Below are 8,932 nucleotides of genomic sequence, written 5' to 3' on the forward strand. Positions count from 1 at the left end.
GAAATTAATCCCTGATGACTGGTGCCTGAAATTCAGCTGATGATTTATTATGATGAGAATCACTCTGGAGACCTTCTATTGCCCATCCCATGAGGGGCCAAAACGGAATTCAAGGCTCAGCTGTCTGGCTCATAATTCCATTCATAGATGGTTCTACAAACTACAAGTCGTGGGTCAAATCCCACTTGCTGTCTATTTTGTTAGAATGAGTGAACTAAGAATGTTTTTTTTTTTTTACATATTTAAGGGGCTAAAATAAAAGGAAAATGGTGCTTCATGACAAATGAGAATTAAAGGACACTCTGACTTGGATGTTCATAAATACAATTTCCTTAGAACACAGCAGTATTCATTTCTTTATGTATCCTCTGTGGCTATTTTTGTTCTACAACAGCAAAATGGAGTAATGGTGACACAGAACATATGAATTGCAAAGCCTAAAATATTTACTCTCTGGCCATTTACTGAAAAAAAGCTTGCAGACTTTATTGCAGTATAAAGGGCACTGAATTTGAACTAAATGCATGAGATCTCAGGCCTAGTCCTTGATCTGTTACATGCTAGACATGTAACTTTTGGAAAAGTCTCTAATCCTGGATAGACTTAAAATTCTTATTCATAAAGTGAGATGAATAGGAATGTGGAATGTAGGGAAAGTATAGGGAAAGTGAATGTTACACTGTAACAGTATAAAATGGAAGATAAAGTTTAAGTAGACACATGCCCATTTGGGCCAAGCAATTCAAACAATGATAATTTGGCCAAGGCTTTCCAAAAGCCTTTGTGTGCAAGGGGGGGGGGGGAAGTAGAAAAGAAAAATTTTCAGATTGCCAAATTCATTAATTTATCTAGCAGACGCAAACGTGATAATTTCTTGATCTTTTCGAGGAATCTGCCATCAACTTGTGAAAAAAATAAGATGAGCTTCACCTCTTCTCTTCAGATAGGACAGATAATATGTGTGCATATAGACTGTGTGAATGGACATGTCTTAATATATGCAGATAAATGTACAAAAGGAAGAGTACCTCGGGGACCCACTTGTCCTTGACGCCTCAACTGGCCTTGTAAAATAATGAAATTTCTCCAATTAATAAAACTGTCAGTTCAAAAGCAACCAGGTTGGAAATAAATCACAGAAAGATTCCTTCTTCAGCAGAAGGCTGAGGGCAGGGCTGTATGTCTTTAAGTGGGTACTAAATTCTGTGTGTGTAAAGACAATTGAAGGAAGCTCCAGGAAGCCTGGCTGCTGGACCCTCAGGCAGCCCACTGGCAAGAGGCAGACAGATAGTCCGAGCATTCCTCATACAATCACAACCTTTCCGGTGACATTCCACTTTGCAGAATGATGCCACTTTTGTCAGTGAGCCAAGTTCCCAGCTCAAGAGCACCAATCTATTCTGAACAAAGGGAATCATCTGGGGCAGGCCTGTTTTGATAGCCTGCCTGGCTCCTGGGGTGGCTTGGGTCCAAGGGAGGATGTGGACCACAATGCCTTTGAGTTGGATCCTTGGGGGATCATAAAGGTAAAAAAAAAAAAAAAAAGGTAGAGACTGGAGAATAAGTGTCTCCTGAGTTGACTATAAACCCAAGGCAAAATTGCAGGATCAAGGACTCATCAGTGGGTCAGAGGTGACCCCTAGTGGGGTCTGCAGCTTTCTTCTGCTCAGTTAAAATAATCTTTGCCATAATATATCTCAGGTGCTGCTTGATGAAGGTAAAAACGAGTGGAGCAGGGAAGGAACGGAAAGAAATTTCAAAATCAATAAAGTAAGAGAGGGAAATAAGGAAACAAAATAAAAGAGAAAGGGAAAGACTACAAAAGAGAAAGAAGGAACCCTATGAAACAAAAAGAAAGTCCATAATGTCTCTTGAAGAAATCTTTTGCCTTGGTGAAGGAGGCATTACTACCACTGAAATAAATAAGGTCATATCACTCTCCAATTTAAGATCCCCTAAAAGCCTGCCACTAGATTTCAAAGCAGAGCTCATACCCTTGTGCAAAGCCTGCATGGCCTTATGTGGCCCAGCCATTCCTCTCTCCAACCCTCTCTTTAACCTGTGTCCTCCTTGGTTACTAGCGACATCAACTACTTTTAGGCTCCTCTCTCCACTAAGCAGCTTCCTGCCTTAGGATCTTTGAATTCCCTGCACCTTGAGTTTGAAATTATCCCACACCAGCTCCATCTTTTCATTCTGTCTCCGCTTCCATATCACCCACTCGGCGAGTGCTTGCTGTCCACCCAAGACAAAGAAGGCGTCCTCCCCAATCTGCATTCCTGCACATTGTGTTATGTTACAGTATATTAATTGTAATATATCAATTGTAATATATTTCGATTGTAATGTATTATATCAACTATGATATATTATACCAACTAAAATATAGTATATGAATTATAATACATCATGATTGTATTCTAAGTATAAATATACAATTCAAGTTTGTCTAATAGGCTTACATAGGTGGATTAATTTTTAAGTTTATTGTTTGTCATTTCCACTGGAAAGCAAACTCCATAAAAGCAGGGCCCTGCAGCCTGCATCATATAGCAGGTGTTCAGTATTCATTTGTTGAATGGATGAATGAATAAATTGCTCATGTAGACATTTTTAAAAGCTGGGGATAGAAATGACTTAGAGGTATTGCGTCCCAACCTTTTTTCTATATATTTTACAGCTGAAGAACTTATGACCCTTAGAACTTAAGTGGCTTATGCAGGTTATGCAGCTTATTTGCGGCAGAGATAGCCAGAACCACAACCCCTTACGACATCTGTTTGGTTAAGATGAAGTTCTGAGTTTCTAGCTCCAGAAGTGACAGCAGAGGCATATTTCTTTACAAAGAGAAGTGTGTTACAGTGTAAGCGTAAAGTTCAAGAAAGCTTTTATGCTGCTTTGTATCCTCTCTCTAGAAAGAATATTAAAGAAAAGAAATGATGTTTAGCCAAAAAGGAATTCAGCAAATGGAGAGGGCAGAAAATGATTGATGGCGTGAATCGCAAATAAGTGAGTTCCAAAGAGACTGGGTCCTTCCAGTCAGGAGGGACTACCCTTACATCAGCACATCTAAGCAGATGGAAAGACAATATCTTGCTCTGATAGTTCTGCCATTTTAGGGGACTAAACTGTGGATATAATCAATAGATCTTCCATATATCAAATAGGCATTATACTGACCTATGTTAAGGAAATTGAAGCATTTAGTGCCTGGGCTTCCCATTGGACATTGAGGCTATTCAGGCACAATTAACTTATGTATTCTCAAGATGTATAGAGAAATGCCACCTGAATGATTATATTTTAAATTCAAAACTTGCATCAGCAAGTGTATTAGTTTTTCTAAGTGCCAGAAAGTGCCACAAGCAAGGTGACTTAGAACAACAGAAGTATATTGTCTCACCGTTCTGGAAACCAGAAGTCTAAGATCAAAACAGCTGTAGAGTTGGTTCCTTGTGAGAGTTGTGGAAAAACAACAAAACACCTGTCCCGTGTCTTTCCTCTAGCTTCTGGCAGTGTGTTGGAAATTTTTGCATTTCTATGCTTATAGAAGCATAACCCTGCTCTCTGCCTTCAGCTTCCACATGACATTCTCTCTGTGTGCATGCTTGCCTCCAAATTTCCCCTTTTTGTGAGGTCTCCAGACATATTAGATTAAGACCCACCTTGATGCTCTCAAATTAACTAATAACATCTTGAATAACCCTATTTCCAAAGAAAGTCACATTCTGACGTACCTGAGGGCTAGGACTTTGACATATAAATTTAGGGGACACATAATTCTATTCATAAAACAATCTGGTTTTAACCACCTTAGGATTTTCTAATGCAGACAGACATCTCGCTACAAAGTTGCATCTACTTGAGAAGGTGGTAGGTTCAATGACTCCCCTTAACAAATCATTCATTTTATTTTATTTTATTTTTACACTCTTTTTAAAGTTTACATATTTATTTATTTTTAATATGAAATTTATTGTCAAGTTGGTTTCCATACAACACCCAGTGCTCATCCCAACAGTTGCCTTCCTCAATACCCACCACCCACCCTCCCCTCCCTCCCACCCCCCCATCAAGCCTCAGTTTGTTCTCAGTTTTTAAGAGTCTTTTAACAAATCATTGATTTTAATTCCAACAACTTTTGTACTACACAATATTGCCTTTATATTATAGACAATAATTCAAATAACTTCACTGAGCCCCTGCCTCTGGCCAGAAACTGTGTGTAGGCACTAGAAATCTGGCCAATAACCAAAAATAATTTCTAATTTAGGAGGATGCAGGGTATTGTCCAGTTGATTGCCTCTGACTAAATGTATAGATACAATAAATGTTTTGAGGACTATGACTATTTCACGACCAATGAGGTGGAAGTTTGTGTGAGAAGGTGTTCAGAGAAGAGGTAATGCGTGAGCTGAATATTTGAGCAATAAAATAAATAAACTGTGTTGATTCTTTTGGAATTTTTAAATCTTTTGAGAAAAACAACAAATACCATGCAAATACGTTGAGAAATAATTTTCAGTAATCATCAAAACTATGGAGTCAAATATGATTTTAGCTTATTGTGGAGTAACTTTCAGAGTGACCTTGCATTTGAAAATCAAGCATTACATTTGTATAGTTCTCTGAGCCTGAAACACCCAGTGTGCACCTCTCTGAAGCTGCTGTTGGCTGGGTTTTGTTATATCACTAAACCTGTTCTGCTCTTGTTCACTAAAAGTCTTTTCAACTCTTAATGCGCATTTATATCTAAAATCTCCTCTTTCCCTTTAGTGGAAACAGCAGAGTGTAACCCTGCAGGGAGACTGTTAAGTTTTAACCTGTATCACAAACACATTTTATCTGGTCTAGCATACACTGTAGAGCCTGAGAAGCTCTGAGCCATTTGTCTCTGTAGGCTCTTCTGAGTATTCAAGTAATAAGTCATCACTGGGTCACAAAGCAACAAAGAATACACCTTATAGGGATTTGTAGATGTATTTCAAGCCCTCAAGGTGCAAGCAAATATGGCTTGTAGGCGATAACTCCAGAAAGTCTATGGAATGTTTTATAAGTATGTCAAGGTTGAGTATCTATGAGAAATAATTCACATCACGTTTCTTGAATAATATAGAGGTAGATATGGGAATGAGGAAGAGCAATGTCCTGGAGAAGGAAATCCAAATGCTGCCGATCGCTACTTTGGCACACAAGGCCAATCATTTAATAATTCCAGATACTACTGTCTCATCAAGGAATTGAATAGTGTGAACTACCTTTGTTTTCCACAAGTTTCCTCCACCACAATCATATATATTATTCCCATCTCCTGCCCAATAGGTATGAAAATTGGGGGGGAAAGATATTGAGTTCTATATATTCATTTATTTATTGGGTTATAAGTTATATATTTAAGTTTTATTTTAAATAAAAAAACATATGGCTATCCATCAGAACTATTTGCTAATAGCAAAATTGCTAGTATAAGGACTATTACTCATATGGAGTGCTACAATTTCAGGCAAAAGTAAAGGCATCTTATTAGCTTATATCATTATCCGGGTTTTTGAAATACTGCTTCATTTTACAGGCCCCATGGATTTTAAGAACCAGGTAGGGATCATTAGGAGTAAATGGTCTCTATGTTCCTTTCCTTTGCACCCAAAGATTCTGTTCCTAGTAAAGAAACTGAGAGGAAAAATAAATTTCAATGCCTTGAGAAATGGATCACGTATAGCACCCTCCCTAGGCACCTTGGCCAATGATGTTATTTCTGGGTTTCTTAATACTAGAACCAGCTTTATATTAGGACCTTGGGAGCCTACCTTCATGGTACAATTGGAGAAATTATAGTCAAATTACTCCACATTAAAAACCATCTTTATCCTTCGCAATGGTACAGGGAAATTGAGATCCTTTTTTGTCCCCAGAGACCAATGCTTTAGAGCAAAGTCATTAGCATGTTCCTTCTGGATCATTTTTAAATATCAAAATATCTTAATTTTCATGACATGTTAACTATCAATCAACCTAAAGAGTAGTTATTAAGCTTCCATGAGGAGCCAGACTACACTGGCACCAGAAACAAGGGGATCTTGGTCTCTGCCTTCAGGGAGTTCACAATCTAAAGATATTTATAGTTGAGCCAAGTGATGAGGCATTAAGGAACAAAACTAAGGAAGATGGGGAAAAGAAATGATTTGAGTCCCTGAAGAAGAAAATCTACGGCGGGAAGTAAACTGGGAGTGGGGTAAAGCATGGCATGACTAAGGAAATAGAAGAATGGAACGTGAAGACAACAGAGGCCAAGGGTCGGAAACATAACCGGGTAGACTCAGTAGGTCCAAGAGTGATCATGCTCAGTGCCTCTGTATTACTTTGGAAGGCTCCTGTGCTGGGTTATGACTGTCCTCTGAGAAACAGCACAGTGAAAGTCTCACAGATCCGCTGGCTGTCTAGAGCACACACTGCCAAGAGAGTGGTTCAATTAAGGAAATAACTTCAGGTGTTTAATGAAATAAACATTCCTTCTCTGTAATTCATTCAATGCACATTCATGGAGTTGTGTCCCCTGGAAGTCTTATCCACCTTACAGATTCAACCACAGCATCTAGATGTTTATGTTATAAATCTATAGAAGGCAAGCGACAAATTGCCTCATTTTCTCCTCCACTGGATATGTTCAGAATTAAGTAGGACTCTAGAAAACGAAGAGGCAGCATGGTTTAGTGAGGGGGAAAAGAGTTTTGGATGAAAATGAAACTATCTCTGCCCTCATCTTTCCTCTGCCAGCAGGTGGTTGCCTAAGTTTTGAAAAAGCAAATAACATCTACTGTCCTTAGTTTCTCTTCTGAAAACTGAAAGGGCTGAAGCTGAGCTCAGAAATATTCGCATTTATGAAGGACCTCTCTGCACACGGAAGCATGATAGGAATGACATCAAAACAGATAAAAGTTTTTTTTTAAATCTATGCTTCCCCACATTCTAGGAATTTATGCCACACTGTCAGTGTCTATCAAAGTATATACATCGCAAGGTGAGACAGTTGCAGAGTCTACACTGATTAAATTCAGCTGACTATGAATCATTACAATGCACATAATATAGTTTCAAAAATATGTGAGTTAGGAAAGTAGAAATGTTCCCTGGAATGATGTGTTAGGACAAGGTGGCAATTGAGAAAGTCATTCTCTTTAACCCAGTCCCTTGGAGAATAATGGTATAGAGAGATGAACATTCAAGAACTGCTTTCATGAAGGTAGGACTTGGCAGTAACAGAGGAGCTTTTATTAGAAGAGTGTGTGGTCCTTGGAAGTGAGCATAGACCAGTCAAATGACATCAAGAAAGTCTTCCCAATAGGAATTGATGTGCCTAGCATGAAGTAAAATAGAAACCATAATGGTTACTTCCAATGTTAGCATTGCATTGGGAACTGGAATTGAGGAAGTAGTTCTTTTTGCCGATGACCCCCACATGGTCCTTAATGTCTGATTTCATACTGACTTGGATAAATTACGAGAGAATCCAATTACCAAGGACATTTTTCAACATAACACTTGATCCATAAGAAATTAATGACAAATCAAATACTTAAAGTAAAATAATACAGAATAGTACAAAGAAGAAAGCAAAACATTTCCAGCAACTCTCTTTCTGAAAGCACAAACATTTCTCTATCTGAAATCAGCAGATGGAAAATAGAAAATCTAAAAATGTAACTCTATGGTACATAGCCTATAGCAACCGTGAAGTCGAACTCCTCTGCTTGCCTGTTACATAGATGTCGTGCTATATATATTTGTGTATGTGAATAAATAGGTATTCATAAGCATCTAAATATATGTGTATCTACATACCCACACCTATTGTCAGTATGCATAATCTATGTCATGGCTCCACAGATTTAATGGGAAACAAATGTTCTAGGAAAAAAAGCGTTCCAAGAAAAATTAGAGAGATTCGTACTAATTACAGGTACAATTTTATGGATTAAGAAAAGTCCTAAAGAAAAAGAAAACACAGTACTTTAACAACACTGTGCAGGTTACTTATATGAAGATTTTTTTCTTGAGAAGTACAATATAGTACTATAAATGCATTTTCCTTGTGGTTTTCTTAATGATATTTTCTTTTCTTTTCTCTAGCTTACTTTATGATAAGAATATGGTGTATAATAAATACATACAACATATAAAATATGTGTTAATTAACTGTTTATGTTTTGGGCAAGTTTTCTGATCAACAGTAGGATATGCTAGTAGTTAAGTTTTTGGAGAGTCAAGAGTTAATAGATTTTTGACTACACAGGGGTCAGGGTCCCTAACCCCCGCATTGCCCAAGGGTCAAATGTGTATGGTTTCCTTGATATGTCTTTTTTAACCTAATTTAATAATTCGACTTGTTTCAATAAATGTCTCATGTATACAAGCAAAATGTTTTGAAAGAAAGGATTTGAAGAAAGGCTAGAGGAAAGTGCAACTGAACTACAAAATAGAAGAAAGATTTTGAACAGAGGAGTGTTATATAGTAAGATCCCTTCTTTGTAAAAGATGTAGTCTTCTCTTTCAGGCCCTGGGGCAAGGGCACTTAGTATTTTATCTGCTCAGAACGTTTCCTCCTTTGGGGATTAGCAATCTCTCCACTTTAAGGAGTTTCAAGTATGTGACAGTAGGGAGGTGCTCATCCATACTTAAGACGCCATGCACTGAAGTGGACTTTTGGGTGAAAGTGAACAAACCAGAGTCTGGTTCAAGGATTTTCTTAGTTGAAGTTAAAGGAAGAGCCAATATCTTCTCTGCTGGTAGCCAACAGAGATTAAACGTCACAGCTTTGGGTAGGGGTGTCATCCATGTGTTTATAAAGCCAGTGTTTTGGACTGTCAGTCCAAGTGTTTTTCACCATGATGGAATGCACACAACAAGGTGTCTAATTTATTTATTTTTTAATCAC

This window comes from Panthera uncia (assembly GCF_023721935.1).
Source record: "Panthera uncia isolate 11264 chromosome B3 unlocalized genomic scaffold, Puncia_PCG_1.0 HiC_scaffold_1, whole genome shotgun sequence".
Lineage (NCBI taxonomy): Eukaryota > Metazoa > Chordata > Mammalia > Carnivora > Felidae > Panthera > Panthera uncia.